Source organism: Aquarana catesbeiana, linkage group LG01 (genome assembly GCF_042186555.1).
Source record: "Aquarana catesbeiana isolate 2022-GZ linkage group LG01, ASM4218655v1, whole genome shotgun sequence".
Classification (NCBI taxonomy): Eukaryota; Metazoa; Chordata; class Amphibia; order Anura; family Ranidae; genus Aquarana; species Aquarana catesbeiana.
This window is the reverse complement of record NC_133324.1, coordinates 902,482,692-902,508,986: the sequence shown is the minus strand read 5'-3', so window position 1 is coordinate 902,508,986 and position 26,295 is coordinate 902,482,692. Positions and strand designations below refer to the sequence as shown.

The 26,295-nt window shown below is 45.6% G+C and overlaps 1 protein-coding gene across 1 annotated transcript in view; it reads right to left on the bottom strand.

The window, feature by feature from the left end:
* LOC141125501 (protein kinase C delta type-like) overlaps nucleotides 1–24,214 on the bottom strand; it is a 37,310-nt gene extending 13,096 nt beyond the window's left edge. The window contains exon 1 of the mRNA XM_073612307.1: nucleotides 24,138–24,214. The gene's annotated coding sequence lies outside the window, so the exon portion shown is untranslated. The remainder of the gene's footprint in view (nucleotides 1–24,137) is intronic.
* Between the last annotated feature and the right edge of the window lie 2,081 nt (nucleotides 24,215–26,295).

Below are 26,295 nucleotides of genomic sequence, written 5' to 3'. Positions count from 1 at the left end.
TCAGTGGATTGAGAAAAAAAATAATAAGATGAAAAAAACAAAAACAAAAAACACACAGATCAGTTTCATCCGTCGAGTTGGGCAAATTTGGTGGGTCAATTCCCTCTGTACTAAGGGGTGCCAAGATGTCCATCTTGAGAATGTGTTAATGCTCAACGGTGAATCATCCCAGTTTCCCCTTCTGTATGCATGGTGGTAGTTCCCAGCGGAAAATGGGGCAAAAACTCGCTGCACTGCATGTGCGTTCCGTAGAATCGACATGTTCCCATAACCCCGGAAAAAGTTATCAACAAAGGAGTGTAGGAAAGAACAACCACCTCAAAGGGAGTAAAAAAAAAAAAAAAAAAAACCCAATAGTTTGAACTCACATTTGAGGATTAGTTAGTTTCCTAGCCGACATTCAAAAGATTTTCCTGTCTGTAATCCTGGCTTCAGAACAGTGTATATGGAAAGTGTCCTTGTAACGCTGATGTCTAATAAGCCCTTCCGACAATATGCCATAGAGTATAACTGAACAGTCCGGCGGCACAGGAAAAAAGGGGGGGGAGACATTATCTCACCGTATGTCTCTTCTGGAGCTCCATTATTCACTCCTGTCAGGTGCCGCTTTACGTTCCAACCAGGCAATGACCTCGCGTGGATCTTCAAAAAATAATACCTTCCCTCCGCTCTCCACTCGCAGGCGTGCTGGGAATAACATGGAGTATTTTAGGTGGTGAGTGCGCAATTGTCGTTTAGCCTCCATGAATCCCTGACGCCTTTTCTGTATCTCCGCAGAAAAGTCGGGGGAAAATTGCGACCTTAATGTTTCCAATAAGGATGTTTCCCTTCTCCCTCGCCAATCGCAGGGCGGCATCCCTTTCCTTGTAATTCAACAGTTTTGCGATAAAGGTGCGTGGGGGAGCGCCCTGCGGGGGGGGGTCTCGTTGGTATGCGGTGTGCTCGCTCAACCACCAGTACGGGGGGAGAAGGCCTCGCGCCCATAAGTGCTGATTAATAACTGCTCCAGGAATGTTGTCGGGTCCTTACCCTCTGCCCCCTCTGGGAGACCGATGAGGCGGATGTTGCATCTTCTTAGGCGATTCTCCATTTCGTCCTGTTTGGCAAGAATCTGGTTAATCTGGCGTTGCACGTGTTCTGACTCAGCTTGTAATGGTGGGAGGGCATCTTCCACTTCACTTATGCGGGTCTCAGTCTCCCTGACCCGATCACGAAGTTTCTGGAAGTCTTGTCTTATTAATGAAATGTCCATTTTGACTTCCTCGATCTGTGCGGTGAGGGAAGTGCGGCACAAAGTAATAGCTTCCAGCAGCCTGTCTGTGTCCCCTGTTCCCCGCTCTCCTCCCGCCTTCTCAGCGCCGCCATCGGCCTCTCCCTCCTCACCTTCCTGACGGCGATACTGCGCCAGCTTGGCTGTTGCTGATTTTTGACTGTTTGTGGGAGACATGACCACAAGAGATAGCGGGTGCCTTCTGAGACAGTTTGGGAGCAATATCTCGGTGTAGAGTCAAAGGATTAGCCATTAATCAGGATTATTCGTCGGAGCTCCGGGAAGATGCGTCCTACGCCATGCAAAGTCGGGCCACGCCCCTTCTCTCTTTTTTTTTTTTAACTATTTTTTTTGTATCCGACTTGTGAATTTTTAGTGACAGTGATCCTGTTCACCTGTTGATCACTAATATGGGAGAGGAGTTATATATTTTTATTTTTTTGTTCCTCTTTATTTTTTTGCTAAGTTGCTGCTGCAACAGCTGCAATGCATTATTTTTCAAGGCACTTTATAATAATTTTTCAGGACAGTTATATATTGTCCGTTTTGTTTTTATGAATGCAGATTCAATGCTCTTTGACATAAAGCATATGGCGGCATATAAGTGAGGTAGGTAAAAATAGCCTTGTCAGGGTAGAGCTAAGATTGAGCTAATTAGCATTAAAACAGGATATCAGCATACTACAGAAAGACAATAAAAGGAGTGGCACGGGTATGCAGTCCCTTCAGAGTGCATGTGTCGGTGACATTACCAGCTGCATGCAATGTAAGGGGCGCAAACAAAAGGTGAGTGGGGGGACTGGCAATTAAATGAACCTGGTAGTTTGTCCTGCATGGGTAAAGCACTCTTCATTTTAAAATAACTCATATTATAAAGTGGTTTTACCCCCCCCCCCCATCTTTTTTTTTTAGACCCCTACCTTCATGGTAGTGAGTTCTGCCCAGTTTAGATGCTCACCCACACAGTGGGTCCAGCGAGGATCCTCCTTCCTTCTGGCAGGACTCGGTCCCATGCCGCCATGTTTTGCTGTGACATCATTGAGAGGCTGCTATCTGTTCTGAATTCAGCAGGCACATCTCTTGATGACGGCCTGCTAGACCTGCCCCCCTCCTCTTTTACTACATGAAATGCTTTGCCTCCTGGGATGTGTGAAATGCATATCCTTGGAAAAAAAGGGAAGACAGTGCACATCATTCGCCTAGGAGAATGGCATGCATAGGGGGCCGGGGCCAAACAATTTCACTAAAAAAAAAAAGGTAAAGAAAAAAAAAGATCCTTAATTGCCAGAGAACTGGAGGAGGGGTGGAGAGGAGGGATGATGAATTGGAGGGTGAAGATCTGCTTTAACTCTAAAATCACAAACTTATCTTACTGTTGTCATATCCTACCAATACTATGCTGAACTCTACCATCACCAGGAGTCTTTGCTCATGTAGAAAGGGTATTTTTAGACATTTTATACAAAGTCAACTCATGTTTTAGATTTCTCTTGTAGACCCCATTATCCCTGTGTTCTACATGGCCATAACTTTAAAGATATATACATAGTTACATAGTAGGGAGGTTGAAAAAAAAGACACAGGTCCATCAAGTCCAACCTATGTGTGTGATATGTCATTATTACATTGTATATCCCTGTATGTTGTGGTCGATCAGGCGCTTATCTAATAGTTTTTTGAAATTATCGATGCCCCCCGCCCCCCCCCCCCCGCTGAGACCACCACCTGTGGAAGGGAATTCCACATCCTTGCGCTCTTACAGTAAAGAACCCTCTACGCAGTTTAAGGTTAAACCGATTTTCTTCTAGTTTTAGTGAATGGCCACGTGTTTTATTAAATTCCCTTTTGCGTTAAAGTTTTATCGCTATTGTGGGGTCACCAATATGGTATTTTTAAATTGAAATCATATCCCCTCTCAAGCATCTCTTCTCCAGAGAGAACAAATTCAGTGCTCGCAACCTTTCCTCATAACTAAGATCCTCCAGTCCCTTTATTAGTTTTGTTGCCCTTGGACTCTCTCTAGTTCCAGCACATCCTTCCTGAGGACTGGTGCCCAGAACTGTACAGCATACTCCAGGTGAGGCCGGACCAGAGTCCTGTAGAGTGGGAAAACAAATGTGTTACTCTCATGCAGCAGTCCTCTTTGGTTATTTGTTCTACATTATGTAAAGATTGCAACAACTGCGTTGAACTAGGAATTCTTTTGGGGATATCTCATCACTGTAGCTCCAAATTTTTTTTAATGAGAATCCAGTTTAGACATGGCAAAAGCAGCAGGTGAAGCTGATTTTTAAAATTGTGTGTATTTCTTATCGGCCCATGTTGGTTGCTAACTATTGAAACAAAATAAACCTGGCAGTTCTGTAGATGGGTTATGATTTTGGGACAAGTCACACCGTAATAAAATGTGCTGCATCTTACGAATTATTGTGCTTCCTTTTAAGATAATTGGGCTGTCAACATATTTTAGATTTGCATTGGGCATATTAACTTTGTGTTGCAACGCTCCACACATATACAATGTGTTACCATGCATTGCAGTAGCCAGTGTTATAATGAAAGTCATTATGTGCATTATAACACATTATGGTATGAACAAACACTTAGATATGCAAAACACCTAAGATTCTTCTGAGCTCTGCTGTTCCTTTACTGTAACCAGATTATGTAGTACAATACTATGGGCAGCAAGATCCCATCCTAAAAGTCTTCTGCTGCAGTAAATGGACCTATTGACATTGGGTTTACATTACCTTTAATGAACTTCTGCAAGAACATTCCAGATCTGCAAACCTCATTGTATTGTAAGCAGGGGCGTTGCTACTGTAGGTCTACAAAAAATCTGGGGCTAGAGCCCATAGCAGCGTAGTAAAGAAAGTCATACACTTGGGCGAGCATACACATGTATATACAGTAATATATGTGTGTGTGTATATATATCCCCAGAGAGCCCCCCACTTACATCAGGTTCCCCAGAGAGCCTCCTCCTTACATCAGAGTCCTCAGAGAGCCTCCCCCTTTCATCAGGGTACCCAGAGGGTCCCCCACTTACAACAGGGTTCATAGAGAGCCCCCCTTACATTAGGGTCCCCAGAGAGCCTCTCCCTTGCATCAGGGTACCCAGAGAGCCCCCCACTTACATAAGGGTCCCCAGAGAGCCTCCCAGAGAGCCTCCCCTCCCCTTGGGGACCCCTGCAGAGACTCGGGGCTATTGGCCCCAGATTCGGGGCTATAGCCCCAAAAGCCACCCCCTAGTGACGCCCCTGATTTTAAGTATGATATATTTGGTTCTAATAGTCTCAGTCTTCAGTCATCAAAGCACACACAAGTTTGAGAATTTAGAGGTCTAAGTTTTAGGCCCCTTTCACACATGCGGACTGTTCGTCCATATTTCATCCATCCATTGACGGATGGAAAACAGACATCAATGCATTCCTATGGAAAAACGGATGACAACAGATGATCATCTATTTTCATCCGTCTTCATCAGCTTCCGTCAACATCCGTTTGAAAGCCCTATTGTTCATCCATTTTAAAAAAACGGATCAGACGAAAAACAGATGTAAACCAATGAACGGCCTGTTTTTCATCCGTTTTTTCATTGGTAGTGTATGTAAAAAAAATAGATGAGCACGGATGAAAAACGGATGAATACTTCATCCGTTTTGACGTGACTGAACTGATGAAATGAACGGTCCGCATGTGTGAAAGGGGCCTAAAAGAAAGTTGAAACAGAGAAATGGTATTTGGCTTTAACCTCCCTGGCGGTATGATTATTTCAGATTTTTGATGCTGAAAACGGTACAATTGTTTTGCATGGAAATTTGGCGTTTTATAATGTAGGCCTGTAATTCTTAGGAATAACTCACTTAAATCTGTCCAAACAAGAGTTTAGTAGACATCCCGGGTATGATAAAGTTTGAAACACAAAATCATAAATTATAATATAATAAATAACTATAAATAATTATACCAAATAATAATAATAATAATAATAATAATAATAATAATAATTATTCAATAATGTAATCAAATCAAAAACACTGAAATTTGCTCAGTTGCAGAATTGTCGCTGTCATTACTTTTCAGTGTTTGATGACGGAGCTACCCAGAAATCACTATCGCTCAATTCTGCGAGTGATTCTGATTTATTATCACTGTTTTCTAACTGGTCTACAACCCCTTTTGATGTAAAGGGACGGTTTTGGTTGCTATGGACAATCTCCAGTTTCCAGGCAGAAAGAACAGTTTTTATAATATAAAACTGCATGCAGGGCACTGGACAGACCACTAGGGACAAAAGGGAGGTGAAATAATTTCATACAGCAATGTAATCTGTAAGATTACAGTGTACAGTACTGTATGTATTGTGTGTGTTTCACTTTTTGAATTTGGCGCCGTTCTCCGTCCCCGTGCGTCACAATGCTCGCAGGGAACGGAGCCCGGCTCTGTGATGAATCGAGCGGAGGACGAGCCGCTCACACTGCGGGGAGACATCGCAGGATCCTGGGGACAAGGTAAGTAAGCTCTTCCTGGATCCTGCGATGCAATCCAGAGTCTGGCCCGGGGATACCGCTTTTGGTTCTGAAATTCCACCCCGAAATTCCACCCCTCGGGAATACCGCCAGGGGGGTTAATAGCATTTATTATTTTATAGGTGTAAAGACTTGGTAGTTTAGGCAACAACAGTATTTAAATAAACTAGCGTTGCACCGATACTGGTACCGATATTGGTATCAGGGCCGATACTAAGCATTTGCACAAGTACTTGTACAAATGCTCCAATACTAAAATCGATACCGTCAGACTCGGTTTACATATGTGCCGGCTGGTTTGCAGTGCGATTTCAAAGCTTGGTCCTATGCAATTTCGTTCAGAGGTTCAGGTGATTCCAATGTGAATTGTAGTGTATGAGATTAGAAATCGCACCTGAACCGGACTGAAATCACACAGGATTTTTTCAAATCGCACTGCAGCCGGCCCACTCATATGTAAACAGGCTGTAAAAACTCACTGAAACACACATGGAAACTGATGTGAAACTGATGTCTCGGCAAGTGAAATCTATGTGGTTTTCCCATCAGTTTTCATGCATGTATGGTGTGACCGAGCCCTAGTGTCACATGACACCAAAAATAGGTATCGGTAATTAGTATTGGTAAGTACTTGAGAAAAAGTATCGATACTTGTGCTTGGTCTTAAAAAGCTGGTATTGGTGCGTCCCTAAAAGAAACCCTAATGTTTCTAAGCCTACTGCCATATCTTTGAAAATCTACATATTTAACTCACATTATTTATTTCCTAGCAGCTTCTTGCAAACTGAAGTAGTTAAAGCGGATTTCCACACAAAAATGGAACTTCCGCTTTTCAGAACCCTCCCCCCCTCCGGTGTCACATTTGGCACCTTTCAGGGGGGAGGAGGGTGCAGATACATGTCTAAGACAGGTATTTGCACCCACTTCCGGCATAGACTCCCATGGGAGTCTATGCCTCTTCCTGTCCCTTCGCGCTGTCTCCTGGGAAACACACAGGTCCCAGGAGATAGCGGGGACCACTTATGATGCGCAGCGCGACTCGCGCATGCGCAGTAGGGAACTGGGAAGTGAAGCCGCAACGCTTCACTTCCTGATTCCCTCACCTAGGATGGCGGCAGCAGCTGCCGAGAACCGAGAGGGTTCTCGGCGTCACCTGCAGACATCGCTGGACCCTGGGACAGGTAAGTGGCCATTTATTAAAAGTCAGCAGCTGCAGTATTTGTAGCTCCTGGCTTTTAATATTTTTTTTTTTGCGGTTTGGGTGGCTCATAGTTTTCTGCATCCAGAGGCGGCTAAACGTGCCCTCTGGACACAGCAACACTCTGTGTTATGGCTACATACAAACTAAACAATTAGCTGAGTAAATGAGGCAAAGCTTCACTTTGCGAAGAATACCCAATGAAGTGCAAGGAAAATTGAAAAAACAGCATTTTTGCTTGCACGTGATTGGATGATGGAGCTTCCCCTCATTTACTAAGCTCTGGAGCAACTGCACTTGCAGAGTACAATTGCACTTTGCAATGTGCACGGTCTTTTGGCCCTTTTCCTTTAGTAAATCAACCCCACTGTGTGCAGGCAGTGTGTAGAACTACCTGCAAGAATCAGTACATCCTTGTAGCTTAACATCATTCCTGAGGGTGACAATGCTGTCAATCACTTACTGAGGGGGTTCTATGTGCCTACCTACCCTTTGGATCTGGTTGTGCTACCTGTCAAAGTCATCACCAGCTCCCACAGTATTGCGACAGGTGGGGGGAGAATGATGTCAGATGCAGTGGGAGAGCAGCAAAGGGTAGCAGGGAATAAAATAAGTTGATTATACCATAGTGGGAGTGGTGCAAATGTCTGAGCATTGAGGCATTTTCACAAAAGATTTTGCGTACTGCATAAGTAGTTTCTATTCTCTAATATGGTTAAAGAAAAATTTGAAGGTAGGAAGGATCACTTTAATAGTTTAAAATATAACTAAACTTTTTTCTAATTTTGGACAGAAAGGAGAGGGGTTAGAAAATCTACAGCCAAAACCAAAGCTATCATCCAAATTCTATACATTAAAATGACATTTAAAATGATTGTAAAGGTTTTTTGGTTTTTTTTTTTAAACAACAAACATGTTATACTTACCTGCTCTGTGCTAGGGTTTTGCACAGAGCAGCTGCTCTGATCCTCCTCTTCTGGGGTGCCCCGTGGGCGCTATAGGCTCCTCCTCTTCATCGGGTGCCCCTACGGAGAGACACTTTCCCTGGGGGCACCCGTGCAGGCGCGCTCACGAGTCCTGCTGATGCATCCATTGACACAGACAGCAGGATGGCACCAATGGCTCCCGCTGCTATCAATCTATTCAATGAGGATGAAGACAGCGTCTGGAGCTGCTGGGCTCGTGCTGGTCGCTGGAACAGTCGGGTTCAGGTAAGAAAAAGGGGGGGGCTCTGGGGACAGCTGCAGCACAGAAGATTTTTCACCTTAGTGCATAGAATGCATTAAGGTGAAAAAACTTGAGACTTTACAACCCCTTTAACCCTGTACTTAAAGGGGTTGTAAACCCTCGTGTTTTTTCACCTTAATGCATCCTATGCATTAAGGTGAAAAAACTTCTGTCACTGACCGGCCCCCAGCCCCCCCCCCCTTCTACTCACCTGAGCCCCATAAATCCCCAGCCGGAGACACGCTCTTCCCCTCTGACTGTTGTCTCAGCTCTTGATTGGATAGATTGATAGCAGCGCAGCCATTGGCTCCCGCTGCTGTCAATCAAATCCAATGACGCGGGCACTGGGGGGGTGGGGCTGAGTCGGGCATTCTGCATCTATGGGCACAAATGCTGGACTCGGGAGCGTGCCCGCAAGGTAACCCCCGTCCCGGGAGAACGCTCCTCCAAGGGGGTTATACGATGCGGGGAGCAGGGCCGGACTGGCCTACCGGGATACCGGGAAATCCCCCGGTGGGCCGGCTGTCTGGCTGCCCCTGGTGCCGCTGTGAGGGCAGCGGCGCCTGAAAGAAACATGGCCGCGGGGCCGCCAGGCTGACATGCAACTGCGCATGCGCTAGCGCTATTCTTCGAAGTGTGTACGGGCTTTCCCGAGCTAGCCGTGCTCGGGAAAGTCCGTATACACTCGCCAATTCTCGGAAGTGCGGGCGCATGCGCAGTGACGATGGCGCCGAGCGGCGCCATTTTTAAAAGTACCGCAGCGAGTACTTGTCTGGTGGCCTCTTCCTCCTACTCCCCCTGCAGCCTCTGACCTCCTACTCCCACTGCAGCCTCTGACCTCCTGCCCCCCACTGCAGCCTCTGACCTCCTGCCCCCCACTGCAGCCTCTGACCTCCTGCCCCCCCCTGCAGCCTCTGACCTCCTGCCCCCCCCTGCAGCCTCTGACCTCCTGCCCCCCCCTGCAGCCTCTGACCTTCTGCCCCCCCTGCAGCCTCTGACCTCCTGCCCCCCCCTGCAGCCTCTGACCTCCTGCCCCCCCCTGCAGCCTCTGACCTCCTGCCCCCCCTGCAGCCTCTGACCTCCTGCCCCCCCCTGCAGCCTCTGACCTCCTGCCCCCCCCTGCAGCCTCTGACCTCCTGCCCCCCCCCCTGCAGCCTCTGACCTCCTGCCCCCCCTGCAGCCTCTGACCTCCTGCCCCCCCTGCAGCCTCTGACCTCCTGCCCCCCCCTGCAGCCTCTGACCTCCTGCCCCCCCCTGCAGCCTCTGACCTCCTGCCCCCCCTGCAGCCTCTGACCTCCTGCCCCCCCTGCAGCCTCTGACCTGTCCCCCCCTGCAGCCTCTGACCTGTCCCCCCCTGCAGCCTCTGACCTCCTGTCCCCCCCTGCAGCCTCTGACCTCCTGCCCCCCCCTGCAGCCTCTGACCTCCCCTGTACCATCCGCAGCCTCTGACCTCCCCTGTACCATCCGCAGCCTCTGACCTCCCCTGTACCATCCGCAGCCTCTGACCTCCCCTGTACCATCCGCAGCCTCTGACCTCCCCTGTACCATCCGCAGCCTCTGACCTCCCCTGTACCATCCGCAGCCTCTGACCTCCCCTGTACCATCCGCAGCCTCTGACCCCCCCTGTACCATCCGCAGCCTCTGACCTCCCCTGTACCATCCGCAGCCTCTGACCCCCCCTGTACCATCCGCAGCCTCTGACCTCCCCTGTACCATCCGCAGCCTCTGACCTCCCCTGTACCATCCGCAGCCTCTGACCTCCCCTGTACCATCCGCAGCCTCTGACCATCTCTTGTCTTATATCACGTCTGCAGTCTGGAGAGGAGTCAAGAGTGGGATTGCCTCAGGGATGGGGGTCATGGGAGAAGTCAGACCTCCTGCCCCCCCCCCTGCAGCCTCTGACCTCCTGCCCCCCCTGCAGCCTCTGACCTCCTGCCCCCCCCCCTGCAGCCTCTGACCTCCTGCCCCCCCCTGCAGCCTCTGACCTCCTGCCCCCCCCCTGGAGCCTCTGACCTCCTGCCCCCCCCCTGCAGCCTCTGACCTCCTGCCCCCCCCTGCAGCCTCTGACCTCCTGCCCCCCCCTGCAGCCTCTGACCTCCTGCCCCCCCTGCAGCCTCTGACCTCCTGCCCCCCTGCAGCCTCTGACCTCCTGCCCCCCCTGCAGCCTCTGACCTCCTGCCCCCCCTGCAGCCTCTGACCTCCTGCCCCCCCTGCAGCCTCTGACCTCCTGCCCCCCCCTGCAGCCTCTGACCTCCTGCCCCCCCCTGCAGCCTCTGACCTCCTGCCCCCCCCTGCAGCCTCTGACCTCCTGCCCCCCCTGCAGCCTCTGACCTCCTGCCCCCCCTGCAGCCTCTGACCTGTCCCCCCCTGCAGCCTCTGACCTCCTGTCCCCCCCCTGCAGCCTCTGACCTCCTGCCCCCCCTGCAGCCTCTGACCTCCCCTGTACCATCCGCAGCCTCTGACCTCCCCTGTACCATCCGCAGCCTCTGACCTCCCCTGTACCATCTGCAGCCTCTGACCTCCCCTGTACCATCCGCAGCCTCTGACCTCCCCTGTACCATCCGCAGCCTCTGACCTCCCCTGTACCATCCGCAGCCTCTGACCTCCCCTGTACCATCCGCAGCCTCTGACCCCCCCTGTACCATCCGCAGCCTCTGACCTCCCCTGTACCATCCGCAGCCTCTGACCTCCCCTGTACCATCCGCAGCCTCTGACCTCCCCTGTACCATCCGCAGCCTCTGACCTCCCCTGTACCATCCGCAGCCTCTGACCTCCCCTGTACCATCCGCAGCCTCTGACCATCTCTTGTCTTATATCACGTCTGCAGTCTGGAGAGGAGTCAAGAGTGGGATTGCCTCAGGGATGGGGGTCATGGGAGAAGTCAGACATGTATGGACTGTGGAGAGGAAACTATGGGGTAAAACCAGAGCCACCGAGCTGGAGCCGACTGACTGAGCCCTGTAAGGTGCACCTGAGAGGAGGTCAGTGACAGCGCCACCAGGCCTACCTGAGGGGGGGAGGGGTCAATACAATATTGTAAGGGGGCACTGATATATAGGTTTCCCCCTTATATCAGTAAACCCCCTTACTTTAGTGTTTTCTTTCTGCGGAAGGTACTCTCTGGTCACCAGAGTCCTCCCCACATTCCCAGAGTTCCCCTTTACATCATAGTCTGCATGATTCCACCTTACAGTGCAAGGGGGGACTCTGATGTAAAGGGGAATGCAGTGGACTCTGATATAAGTGGGGTCTCTGGTCACCAGTGCCCCCCTTTTATATCAGAGTTCCTGCTTAGATCATGATCTGCAATGTTCCCCTTTATGTCAGAGTTCCCTTGCACTGTAAAGGGGAATCCTCCTGATGTATGGGAGAACTCTGTGTTGGGTTATATTAATCTGACTTTCATGTAAGAGGAGAAATATGGTTTTTGACTTTTGTTTAACTTAATACATTGCTAATAGCAGTTATAGCTTAAATATTGATATTTGCACTGAAAACTGCCATTTACGGCACCTTTTTTTTGCAGTGTCAATAAAAAATGTGCCAGTAAATGGCATAAGTTTTTGCCTTGAAAAAAATTGCTGCTGTTTGTAAAAGCCATGTCTCTCTTATCTATATATAATACACTCTTCAAATGTGCTTTAAAATGCATGGTTTTCCCTTTTGTGAACAAGAAAATAAAGACATTATGCGGTTGGGCTGGTATAAAAATACTATGGGGCTGGTATGAAATTATTTCCAGGGCTGGTTTTTATTCCCAGTCCGGCCCTGGCGGGGAGGAGCTACCAGCGCCGCCGGGGGACCCCAGAAGTCGAGGATCGGGGTCACTCTGTGCAAAACAAACTGCACAGTGGAGGTAAGTATGACATGTTTGTTATTTAAAAAAAAAAAAAAAACAAAGCTTTACAATCGCTTTAAGAGGCACATTTTTTACATGTTTTACAAATGTTACCATTCATCCCAGAAGGTACATTTTAATGGAAGATGTAACAAGCCCTTAAAACTGCAGTTTACTGTTTTGTTCTAATCTAGAAGATCTATTGGCTAAATTCAATAGTACTTCTCTATGTAATATTAATGTTAGAGGTGTATTATTGATCAATATGCTTGTTTTTTTCCTATTGACAGGAGCCTTCCCATTGCAAGAAAAGGAACAGTATCCGATCATCTTTATATGGCATGGGTGGAAATTCTCTCTAAAAATCTTCCCCCTGTGCTACTGGTTAGAGGAAATCACAAGAATGTACTAACTTTCTATTCCTAACACTAAAACTTCACCTATCTTCAAAGTAGAGTGAACATTCATTGTATTCAAAGTGCCTAACCAGATCTCTAAAATGGAAACTGTAATGCCCCGTACACACGGTCGGATTTTCCGATGGAAAATGTGTGATAGGACCTTGTTGTCGGAAATTCTGACCGTGTGTGGGCTCCATCACACATTTTCCATCGGATTTTCCGACACACAAAGTTTGAGAGCAGGATATAAAATTTTCCGACAACAAAATCCGTTGTCGGAAATTCCGATCGTGTGTACTCAAATCCGATGGACAAAGTGCCACGCATGCTCAGAATAAATAAAGGGATGAAAGCTATTGGCCACTGCCCCGTTTATAGTCCCAACGTACCACGTTTAGAACGATCGGATTTTCCGACAACTTTGTGTGACCGTGAGTATGCAAGACAAGTTTGAGCCAACATGCATCGGAAAAAATCCTAGGATTTTGTTGTCGGAATGTCCGAACAAAGTCCGACTGTGTGTACGGGGCATAAGAGTAAAGCGCTAAAGTAAAGCCAGGAAAAAAAAAAGTTTTTGATCTTAAGAATAAATCATATTTAATATTATGTTCACTAATTTGATGAGACTGCCTAATAGGATCATCAAAACCAAAATCTTTTTTACAAATTGCAAATTACCATTGTTAAAATGTAATATTCTACTGCTTTGATAATATATTTTAACTGCATTCTTTTACATGTAAAGTGGGTTTTTAGATCAGCTTTCTTAAATAGCATAATATATTCATTGTAAACTCTGAATTATGTTTTATATTTTTAGGATACTCTAGCTATATATGTATCCATGAGAATGCGAGCAGCACAATTATTAACACAAAGCTTTTCTCGGTTGGCCTCTGAGAACCTTGCTTTAAATTGAAAAAAATAACCAGTATGCATGACAGACTTCTGATTGGTTCTTCGTAGTCGCATGCAGTTCAGTGCAATAGTTTTTTTTTGCCAATACATACAGAGAAATAAGAGGAAATTGTTATATCTTATCCTTCATAAATGGCATGCGCATTAGAAACTTTAAGTGCAATTTCGATTTTTTTTTTATCCAAACTGTAAAATCAATAAAAAAAAAAGTTTCACATTTGTACAGTAGATCCACTTTAAAAGCAGACATACATTTTAAATATGTGTAAAGAAAAATATATTTTAGTTATTTTCTCGTGCTCATTAAATCTTTAATTTCCTCTTGAGGCATTTTCAGTCTCGCTTTTATGTTTGCTATATTTGATTTGATGTTTTCCATCTAGAATGCATTGTAATACCTTCATTTGTCTTTCTGTTGAAAAATATATCAATAAAAGCAATAAAACTTGTAAGTTGGTGTCTGTCATTAGTATGGTAAAATATCTGATTGTGGTTTACTAGAACATTACAAACACTGAGGCTGCATTCACACCTGAGCGTTTTCAGCTCATAAAACGCTCATAAAACACTTAAAAAAAACTCCAGAAAATCGCCCAACAAGAAAAATCCCATTCATTTCAATGGCACCTGTTCACATCTGAGCATTTTGTTACCTGAAGCAAAACACCTAAAAAAAGTCTTAGCCTGGGTTCACACTAACGCAATCTCAGAGATCGCATGTGATTCGCACCTGCACTACAGGTGCCGATCACATGCGATATCTGAGCAATGCGAGTTCAGCCATACGTTTGTATGGCTGAACTCGCATTGGATTCGCACAGAAAATAGTGCAGGGATTGGTTTTTCCCTGCACTAGAATCGGATCGCATGGGTGTTCTCACCTATGCGATCTGATTCCTGTGCGAGTTTGCACTGCGATCTGTGAACTAAACAGGGGTTAATGACATCCACAGCGGTTCACACAAGGCAGTGTGAACTGCCTGTGTGAGAGGAGCGATGCGGGAACCGCTGCTGGAATCACGCCGGTTCCTGCATCTCACTAGTGTGAACCCAGGGTAAGGGCCCAATTAATGTAAGCTTTACATGATGATTAGCAATTGTAATATATCCAATATACAAACATAACAACATTAGCAAATTAACTCAATAGGAGTCCTGGTAGTGTTGTATACCTATACCTGGGTATATACAGTTGTATAGAGTTGCCCAGCTGTACATATACTGTATACAGTATCTCACAAAAGTCAGTACACCCTTCACATTTTTGTAAATGTTTTATTATATCTTTTCATGTGACAACACTGAAGAAATGACACTTTGCTACAATGTAAAGTAGTAAGTGTACAGTTTGTATAACAGTGTAAATTTGCTGCCCCCTCAAAATAACTCAACACACAGCCATTAATGTCTAAACCGCTGGCAACAAAAGTGAGTACACCCCTAAGTGAAAAGGTCCAAATTGGGCCCAAAGTGTCAAAATTTTGTGTGGCCACCATTATTTTCCAGCACTGCCTTAACCCTCTTGGGCATGGAGTTCACCAGAGCTTCACAGGTTGCCACTGGAGTCCTTTCCACTCCTCCATGACAACATCACGGAGCTGGTGGATGTTAGAGACCTTGCGCTCCTCCACCTTCCATTTGAGGATGCCCCACAGATGCTTAATAGGGTTTAGGTCTGGAGACATGCTTGGCCAGTCCATCCCCTTTACCGTCAGCTTCTTTAGCAAGGCAGTGGTCATCTTGGAGGTGTGTTTGGGGTCGTTATGTTGAAATACTGCCATGCGGCCCAGTCTCCGAAGGGAGGGGATCATGCTCTGCTTCAGTATGTCACAGTACATGTTGCCATTCCTGGTTCCCTCAATGAACTGTAGCTCCCCAGTTCCGGCAGCACTCATGTAGCCCCAGACTATGACACTCCTACCACCATGTTTGTTTGTAGGTAAGACACACTTGTCTTTGTACTCTTCACCTGGTTGCTGCCACACATGCTTGACACCATCTGAACCAAATAAGTTCATCTTGGTCTCATCAAACCACGGGACATGGTTCCAGTAATCCATGTCCTTTGTCTGCTTATCTTAAGCAAACCGTTTTTGGGCTTTCTTGTGCGTCATCTTTAGAAGAGGCTACCTTCTGGGACGACAGCCATGCAGACCAATTTGATGTAGTGTGCGGTGTATGGTCTGAGCACTGACAGGCTGACCCCCCACCCCTTCAACCTCTGCAGCAATGCTGGCAGCACTCATACGTCTATTTCCCAAAGACAACCTCTGTATATGACGCTGAGCATGTGCACTCAACTCCTTTGGTCGACCATGGCGAGGCCTGTTCTGAGTGGAACTTGTCCTGTTGAACCGCAGTATGGTCTTGGCCACCATGCTGCAGCTCAGTTTCAGGGTCTTGGCAATCTTCTTATAGCCTAGGCCATCTTTATGTAGAGCAACAATTCTTTTTTTCAGATCTTCAGAGTTCTTTACCATGAGGTGCCATGTTGAACTTCCATACTTCCCTTATGGGAGAGTGAGAGCAATAACAACAGATTTAACACACCCGCTTCCCATTCACACCTGAGACCTTGTAACACTAATGAGTCACATGACACAGGGGAGGGAAAATGGCTAATTGGGCCCAGTTTGGACATTTTCACTTAGGGGTGTACTCACTTTTGTTGCCAGCGGTTTAGACATGAATGACTGAGTGTTGAGTTATTTTGAGGGGACAGCAAATTTACACTGTTATACAAGCTGAACACTCACTACTTTACATGTAGCAAAGTGTCATTTCTTCAGTGTTGTCACATCAAACGATATAATAAAATATTTACAAAAATGTGAGGATGTACTCACTTTTGTGAGATACCTTTATGTACCAGGCACTGCCAGGCTTTTCTCAGCATGGGGTGCACACTTTTAATTGAAGTGCCCGGCTCCAGAACAAGAGGTATCAACAGCCTTCTGACAAGATCAGTATTGCTCCCTATGATGAGAGATCTTTTACTGGCCCCTGGTGGGCGAAGACAGACCACTGCCAGAGTGTAAAGGTCTCAGCTTTCCCAGCCATGGAGGGATCGAAGGTCAGCTTGACTGGTAGATAGCCATCATAGGGGAAGTTCTGAGTCACAATGCCCCATATCTCCAGCTCTTCCAGCTTCTGCAATGGCAGGTGCTTGAAGTCTCTGTAGAGAAGGGTCACTTAAGCTCCAATATCCAGAAGGGCCTTGGTGTAGACTCCCTTTCCTTGGATGGGAACAACAGGAGAAGGTCCCACCAGCTTGTCAGGAAGCATGGAGGAAGTGGTGGCCCTGGCCTGTTCGGTGGTTTGTATCTGCGCTCCTCTCTTGCGGAGATTCTTATCGGGCTTAAGTCTACGCTATGTTCTGGGAGTCTGGTGTGAATTGACTCTCCGATGCCTGGCAGCATGTGTCAAAGGAAACGGGACACTGGGTTGCTTGGATAAATATATGTATGATGGCTGCGCTTAGGACAGGGATTAGGTATGCAGCCCCCCTGAAAGGAGCTTCCCTAAGGATCCTCCAACTGGTTACAAATATATCTACAATGGGGTATGGCGCTCCCTATAGGATTATATGGGATAAGCAGCTACAGCAAGGGGGGGGGGGGGGGGGGAGCACAAAAGTCACTACGAACGTTTGAAAGCACCCCAGTCACGGTTTTGTTTTGAAGAATATCTGAATATGTTTTCTGCAGAAATTCATCACTTTATGGACTATGATCACTATCTATATTTTGTTTGATGTTATGTTTATATGCCTGAATCGTTAGGCAGAGGTGCAGGTTATGTCTGTGCTTAATTTAAAATCACCATACCATATGTCGGTTTCTTTCTGAAGATGCACCACTATTAATCAAGGGGACCATTTTAGGTCTCTAGGTTTCACACTTTTAATAGCTTGTAATAGCTTATATTTTATTATGATTGTTTAATTTGGCACAATTTATTGCTGGTTTCTGTAAAACCTTCACTAGAGTATTTTTGTATTTTTTGAAAACCCTCACTCAGGTATCTAGGGAAACCCCCCCCCCCCCCCCCCCCCTCGCTGTAGCTGCTTATCCCATATAATCCTATAGGGAGCGCCATACCCCATTGTAGATATATTTGTAACTGGGTTGCTTGGAGGCAACAACAGGGGGCCTTCTGCAAGCGTTTGGACTTCCGCTGCTGTCTCTTTGCGTCATTGGTTTTGGGGCCAGCTACCGTAGATGGGCTCCCGGTTGGCTCCTTCACCAGGCTTCGCTGGGCTTGGACACACCTGTCGTTTAATATCCCACATAGTTTCAGCATACCTCGGTATGCTCAATGGCACTCCTCACTGGTACACGTGAAAATGCTCATTATCAGCTCCGATATAGACACTAGTATGGATATACTGCCCAATGACACTCTCACTGATCACGCTCCCTGTAATCGGGAGCGGTGATCAGTGATGTGTCACACACAGCCCCCCCCCACAGTTAGAATCACTCCCTAGGACACACTTAACCCATACAGCGCCACCTAGTGGTTAACCCCTACACTGCCAGTGACATTTTTTACAGTAATCAATGCAATTTTTTAGCATTGATCGCTGTATTAATGCCAATGGTCCCAAAAATGTGTCAAAATTGTCCGATGTGTCCTTCATGTGTCGCAGTCATGATAAAAATCGCTGATCGCCGCCATTACTAGTAAAAAAAAAAAAAAATTTATAATAAAAATGCCATAAAACTATCCCCTATTTTGTAGACGCTATAACTTTTGCACAAACCAATCAATAAACGCTTATTGCGATTTTTTAAAATAAAAATATGTAGAAGAATGCGTATCGGACTAAACTGAGCAAAAAAAAATGTTTTTTGGGGATATTTTTTATTATAGCAAAAAGTAAAAAATAATGCGTTTTTTCAAAATTGTCGCCATTTTTTTGTTTATAGCGCAAAAAATAAAAACGCAGAGGTGATTAAATACCACCAAAAGAAAGCTCTATTTGTGGGAAAAAAAGGATGTCAATTTTGTTTGGGAGCCACGTCGCACGACTGTGCAATTGTCAGGTAAAGTGACGCAGTGCCGAATTGCAAGAAGTGCTCTGGTCTTTGGCCAGCCAAATGGTCCGGGGCTTAAGTGGTTAATCACTTAATAAGTCTCTAATTGTGTGAGATCTAATCTCATCCTTATGTACCACCACCTAATATCTCTATTTTTATGTGGAATATCTCTGAAATTATGTGAGATCTAACGTTAAAACCACTTGATCTTACCGGATCTAATGAATATCTATTAGCCTGAATGATTTTTGGCCAGTAAATTTGATAAGGGAGGGGGCACCCCCCCCACATTAATCACTTAATAAGTCTCTTATTATGTGAGATCTAACGTTAAAACCACTTGATCTTACCGGATCCAAATAGCTTCCAAAATAGCTGTTTGGTCAATTTTTTGATAAGGGGGGCTGATGACGGGTTAGCCCCCCCAGGAAATAACTGTTAATATTGCTTCTTCTGTGTGGGATCTAACGCAAACAACGGTTGATTTAACCTGATCTAACAAAGATCTAACAAACTGCATAAGATTTTTTCAAAAAATTTGATATGGGGGGCTAACCCGACAGAGGTAAGTCGCTGTCCTTCTGGAAGGTGAACCTCCACCCCAGTCTCAAGTCTTTTGCAGACTCTTAACAGGGTTTAATTTAAGATTTCCCTGTATTTGGCTCCATTCATCTAGCCATCAACTCTGACAAGCTTCCTTGTCCCTGCTGAAGAAAAGCATCCCCACCACATGATGCTGCCACCACCATGTTTCACGATGGGCATGGTATGTTCAGGGTGATGTGCGGTGTTAGTTTTCCCCCACACATAGCATTTTGCTTTTAGGCCAAAAAGTTGAATTTTGGTCTCCTCTGACCAGAGCATCTTCTTCCACATGTTTGCTGTGTCCCCCACATGGCTTCGCAAACTGCATTGCAAACTGCAAACAGGACTTCTTAAGGCTTTCTTTCAACAATGTCTTTCTTCTTGCCACTCTTCCATAAAAGGTCAGATTTGTGGAGTGCACGACTAATAGTTGTCCTGTGGACAGATTCTCCCACCTGAGCTGTGGATCTCTGCAGCTCCTCCAGAGTTCTATGAATAATGCTCTCCTTGCCAGGCCTGTCAGTTTAGGTGGACGGCCATGTCTTGGTAGGTTTGCAGTTGTGCCATACTCTTTCCATTTTCGGATGATGGATTGAACAGTGCTCCGTGAGATGTTCAAAGCTTGGGATATTTTTTTGTAGCCTAACCCTGCTCTAAACTTCTCCACGACTTTATCCCTGACCTGTATGGTGTGTTCCTTGGCCTTCATGATGCGGTTTGTTCACTAAGGTTCTCTAACAAACCTCTGGGGGCTTCACAGAACAGCTGTATTTATACTGAGATTAAATTACACATAGGTGGACTCAATTTATTAATTAGGTGACTGAAAGCAATTGGTTCCAGTAGATTTTAGTTAGGGGTATCAGAGTAATGGGGGCTGAATACAAATAAACTCCACACTTTTTATATATTTATTTGTAAAAAATTTGTAAAACTATTTATGATTTTCCTTTCACTTCACAATTATGAGCCAGTTTGTGTTGGTCTATCGCATAAAATCCCAATAAAATACATTTAGGTTTTTGGTTGTAACATGACAAAATATTGAAAATTTCAATGGGTATGAATACTTTTTTCAAGGCATGGTAACATAACAAAATGTGGAAAAAGTGAAGCGCTGTGAATACTTTCCAGATGCACTGTATATAGGCATAGGACACAACCCCTGCCACCCACCCCCACCATGGAGCATTTAACAAAAAAAAATGACTGGTTAAACCCTCAAGTGCCTTTTTACCGCTATTATTCCTTTGTATTGGCTTTTGAAATTTACAAATGCAGCAATTTAAAAATTGGATGAAAGGTTTAGCGCTGGAAAACACTTATTAGATAAGTAGTGCATTTTATATACAGTATAACTACAGTATCTCACAAAAGTGAGTACACCCCTCACATTTTTGTAAATATTTTATTATATCTTTTCATGTGACAACACTGAAGAAATGACACTTTGCTACAATGTAAAGTAGTGAGTGTACAGCTTGTATAACAGTGTAAATTTGCTGTCCCCTCAAAATAACTCAACACATAGCCATTAATGTCTAAACCGCTGACAACAAAAGTGAGTACACCCCTAAGTGAAAATGTCCAAATTGGGCCCAAGTAGCCATTTCCCCTCCCCGGTTTCATGTGACTCATTAGTGTTACAAGGTCTCAGGTCCCAGAAGGAAGCCTCTTCTAAAGATGATGCACAAGAAAACCCGCCAACAGTTTTCCGAAGACAAGAAGACTAAGGACATGGATTACTGGAACCATGTCCTGTGGTCTGATGAGACCAAGATAACGGAAAATTGTATACTCACCTTTCCGTAATTTTCCTTTCCTGGTGCATCTTCATGGCAGCATACATATGGGGTTGTGGCTCTGCCCCCACAACCTGATAGGACTGGTTAACTATAAATCAAAGACAGAACCGCCTCACAGCATTCTCTGTAACTCTCACCATTTGGGTGGGCATCTGTATGCTGCCATGAAGATGCACCAGGAAAGGAAAATTACGGAAAGGTGAGTATACAATTTTCCGTTTTCCTGGTGCATCATGGCAGCATACATATGGGGACTAACTCGCCATACGGGAGGGTGCAAGAAAAAATTTTGTAATCATCAGTAGCGCAAGTATGCACCATGAATTTTCCAAATCTTACTGTCGTGAGCCGGGTTCATCTATTAAAGTGTAATGAAGGTGTCCTGGGAGGACCACATTGCTGACTTGCAAATAACCTCAGGAGACACTCAGCGCTGAGCTATCCACAGAGCTGGCACTGCCCTAGTGCTCTTAAGACCTCCAAAACAGGAAGACCTTGAAGAGTAGGCTCTTTTAATTGTCTTAACAATCTAGGAGGTGACTGAACATGTTAATGCTTACTGACCCTGCCTTAAGCCACGCTGGAACCAAGAACATATTTCAGCTTTCCTGAATGAAAAGGTAGCTGCCAAGCAGGTCACCAGCGTTAGCTCAACATCCAGGGGATGTGGTTCTCTTGAGCAAGAAAGACGGAAAATTGACTTCCTGGTTAAATTGGAAGGAGAAAGACACCCCATGGATAAAAGCAGTCTTGAGTTTTAGGACTATTCTGTCTGGGTAGAACGTTAAGTCAGACTCCTTGAGTACAAAGCCTGCAGTTCTGACATCCTTTTTCACAGAGGTTGTAGCAACCAGAAATACGGTCTTTAGGGTTTGCAGAGTGTAGTCAATTCTGTATGATAGAAAAAAGGCCTTGATAGAAGTGAGAACCATAAGCAAGTTCCACATAGGAAACAATGGTTTCCTGGGAGGTCTATAACTTCATGCAAGCCTTATAAAAATTGCATCACTAAAGGGTTAAGGACTCCTTAAACCCTTGCAAGTGCAGACAAGGCTGAACTTTGAGCTTTAAACATATTTGAACCTAGGCCCCTGTTCAGCCCCAGTTGTAAGAACTGTAGAACCTTGGCTGGTTTAGGTGATAAAAGGCTTTTGCTGTGCGAGATCTGCATCATTTTCCCATATTCTTTGGTAAATCTTATTCATGAAAACCTCTCTGGTTTGACACAAGGTAGGCACCACCTGCACTGAGCATGCTTGACTTGGTAGCCACTGCCTCTCAACTTCCATGCCATCAAAAGTAGTCTCTTGGAGCTGGATGGCAAAACTTTCCATAAGAGAGCAAATCCATCATCACTGGAAGCGGCAGTGGTGATTCAATGCTTATGAGTCGGAGAGACACTAGAGCCTCCTAAGCCAAAATGGTATATTTGCAATTATTGATACAGGAAGCTCCACTGACAGCCTAAGAATTCTACCCTTCCACTGCTGTCTAGGCACAGTACAAATCTTGCTCCTTTTGCTAAAAGGAGTGAATGACAGAAGTGCTTTGAACACTACTCGGTTCAAGAAAATTCAATACTATTCTTCATAAGCTTAACATCCCATGACCTTAAGCAGCCTGCTCTTTGAAATGCGTACCCCAACCTTTCTAGCTGGGGTCTGATGTGATAATGTTCCATCTGAACACAACTGGTCAGTTACGAAGAACCAAGGCTACTCGGGCACTGTTCTGCTGGAAGAGACTTCACTCCCAAAGCACCTTTGACTTTCTCTATCAGAGCACGGAAATTCCCTTGTGGAAGTTCTACTGAATTTGCAGACAGTAAGACCTTTGTGAATACCCTGGAGGAGATGTACAGACCGAAGGGGAGGGGCAGCTGGTTGATTATTATGAAACCACTCCCATTAGGCTCACTCAGCACATGGGCTGGTAATTGCTGGTGTGCCAGCACCTGCAGATGCTACAGTATGTAGGAGCACTTCAGATCTACATCTAATTTTTGGACTAGAGCCTCCTTGAATGTGACATGTCTTGCCAGCTACATTCATGATGCATCCACCATCAGAGGAGACTGCAGCAGGTTGACCTTTAGCTTTTTCAGGGTATACAGTTTTGACAGCCTGTTTATAAGCGCATTTTTCTCTGACCCTTTCAATTCTTCCTGGATTAACTCTTCCAGTTGTTCAGTGAAGGAAATTAGTACTTTCTAACCTTGTGGAGAGTTTCCTCCATTTCAACCCAGGCAATTGCGTCCTTAGCTGCCCTTGCAAAAAAGTCTCTATTGGGCAATCTTCAAAGCTTGTGGCCCCTTTAACGTTTTATTCTCATGGCAAGCTTTCCTATTTGGACACCACCTACTGGCTCTGGTTGAAAGTGCTAGGCAATTCATGCACCGTAGCTTGTCAAGCAATGACTTTCCACCAAGAATGCAGCAACCATTAGGGCTGGTAATCTGTGGTGTTTGTAAACGGGGAGCAAATAAAATGAGAGGTGAGAAGATGACATTGATCAATGTTGCCTGTATGTCTGCGCTTGAACGGTGACTGTTCTGGGTTTTAGCAGGATCTCTTCACCTTGAGGTCCTTGCAGGGCTGTATAGTGCTTGTTCCAGGCAGATTTTACATACTAGCTTGGCAGGTAATGACTTTCCACAACAAATGCAGCGAATCAACATTGCCTGGATGTCTGTTCTTAGATGGTGACTTTGTCTTGACCGTCAGAAGGCTCCCTCCATCTTGTAGTCCTTACAGCACTATAAATATTGGCTCTCTTTTTCTCAGTCTTCACTACTTACCTAATCCCTATACCTTAAAGGCAATGGGCGGTCTGACTGGACAGGATTTCCGATAGAAACAGAGCAAAGCAGCAGACTGAAATGAAAAACAGCATAATGCTAAGTCTCCGCTATTGCTACCTGAAAGTCGCATGATTTTGCTGCAAATTTGATCAGACTTGAAACAATGCCTGTGTATTCTCAAGGTCTATGAACACGGATATGAATGGTACTCATTGGAAATCATGGGGTATGGCTTGTCATGTGACTTTGCAGTGACAAGTCGCACTAGTGGAAACTGAGCCCAACACAGTGATCCCAGAGCAAGCATTGAAAAGGGGATAGGAAGAGCCCAGATGAAGGCCATCAAGAGCACAATGATCCTAGAGCAACACTGAGAAGGAGATAGGAAAAACATAGGTAAATGCCATAAAAAGGGAAAACATACCTGCAAACAATGACCACATAAGCATCCAGCATGCATGAGTAGAGAGCTCCACCATTTGTTGCCTAAAAATGCCATAAAACAATTTAGAACTCACATTTGCCATTAGTGATGATATCAGCCTGAGCATGTTCAGATCACCATCCTGGAAAAGCTCTAACCAGGAAACACAGAAGCCGCATCACTTCCTGCCTCTCATGCTGAGAGTGTACTTGCACTGCTGCAGCCATCTTGGGAATGGCAAATGCCCATAACACAGAGAAAAGAAGTAAAAAAGCATATGGAAAGCAAAAGGAAACACTGTCACTTACGTCAAAGCTTGTTTAAAGCTTTCTTTGAGAAGCCTGCACCACCAGAATGGGGCTTCAACCATATAGCTCATTTAGAGACTGTAGAGGAAGGACTTCCACCCAGGAGAGGCTGAAATTTGCCCCCCAGACCACCAGAATGGGGCTCCAACCATATAGGCTCATTTAGAGACTGTACAAGAAGGACTTCCACCCAGGGGAGGCTGAACCTGGCTGGGGCGACAAACGGTAAGGGATACCTCGCGATTTCAGTCCTGGTCAGGTGAGGAAAAAAAGGAGAACGTTGTGAGCCAGGTCTGTCTTTGATTTATAGTTAACCAGTCCTATCAGGTTGTGGGGGCGGAGTCACAACCCCATATGTATGCTGCCATGATGCACCAGGAAAAACTTATTTGGTTCAGATGGTGACAAGCATGTGTGGCGGTAACCAGGTGAGGAGGAGGAGTACAAAGACAAGTGTGTCTTGCCTACAGTCAAGCATGGTGGTAGAAGTGTCATGGTCTGGGGCTGCATGAGTGCTGCCGGTGTCTTGCCGAGAAAGTTCCCCCAGCGGATAAGGACCCCCCTGTACTTGCGCAGTACGAACGACTAGGAACCGCCAAAAATAGCCGAAGCTGAAAAACTTCAATCAGCTGTACACGGCGCCTGCGCCCTGGGTCCAGGTTCAAGCCCCACCATCCAAGTGGACCTAGAGGGAGAATAAAAAAGTGCCGAGCAAAGCGAGGCCGTGCCCGAAGCGTGGCGAGGAGCCCTCTTACAGGCGCCATGTACAGCTGATTTCTATTCGGCTATTTTCGCCGGCTCCTACTGCGCAAGCGCTGCGCCTGTGCAGTAGAGGGGGGTCCTTATCCGCCGAGGGGAACTTTCTCGGCAGAACACTGGCACTGGGGAGCTACACTTCATTGAGGGAACCATGAATGGCAACATGTACTGTGACATAGTGAAGCAGAGCATGATCCCCTCCCTTACAATACTGCCCTGCAGCCCAGTCTCCGATCACATGATAACGACCCCAAACACACCTCCAAGATGACCACTGCCTTTCTAAAGATGCTGCATCCACCTAGGTGAGTATTTTTTTTTATTTTTTAGAAACCCATACTTCTCTTTTAATATGGAGGTGCAGAAGGAGAAAACTGGCCTTTGACTTTGATACTGTTGTGGTAACAAGTGGTAAAACAAACCTTACCACAGTGCATGGTAACGCACAAAAGTGTGGTGTGTTAAAGTGCCGGTAATTCTGAATGCCATCTCAAGGCGCCTAGCCAGCACACAACAATGTACATGTGTTTTAGGGCATATCAGTGCTTTGTGGTGAACTATGATGACATAGATGCTGCAGGTCTGTTAAAGTGACACTAAACTCACATTTTTTTTATAACATAAAAGAAAAGTAATATGTTTAAATATAAGTAAAATGTACATTCTATCTGTTCATTTCTTTATTTCACCTCTCAAATGCATTTTCCCAGGTGGCTACATTTATTCTCCATGCTCCCCTTGTGTATGTGAACGTAGCCTGCTTGCCTCCGAATTGATCTACACATCTACTTGCGGACACTTTCAGAGCTATGAGAATTATAGTATACATAGAGTGAAGCATGATCACCATCTACTGTCCAGTTTTTGTATTTCAACACTAAGTGCAGCTTTAGCGCTATATAATGTCCCTTATAGTAGAACATCGCAAAACCTTTTGTTTTTTCATTTTGGATAGAGTAAAGGAGGGTTATAATCCCTGTCTCTTTTTCTTCTGTGTCCCTTTGGGGAAATTTCTCTTTGTTTCCTGTCCCATAGCCAAAACAGAAATTGTAACAAAGTTCCACCAAAGTAGATTTTCTTTTAATTATACTCTTGGTGATAACGGTAAAGGTGAATCTCCTAGGGGGCAGCAATACAAACCTGGCAGGGGTTCCAATCCCTCTCCACTCCAAAACTAAAAATAGG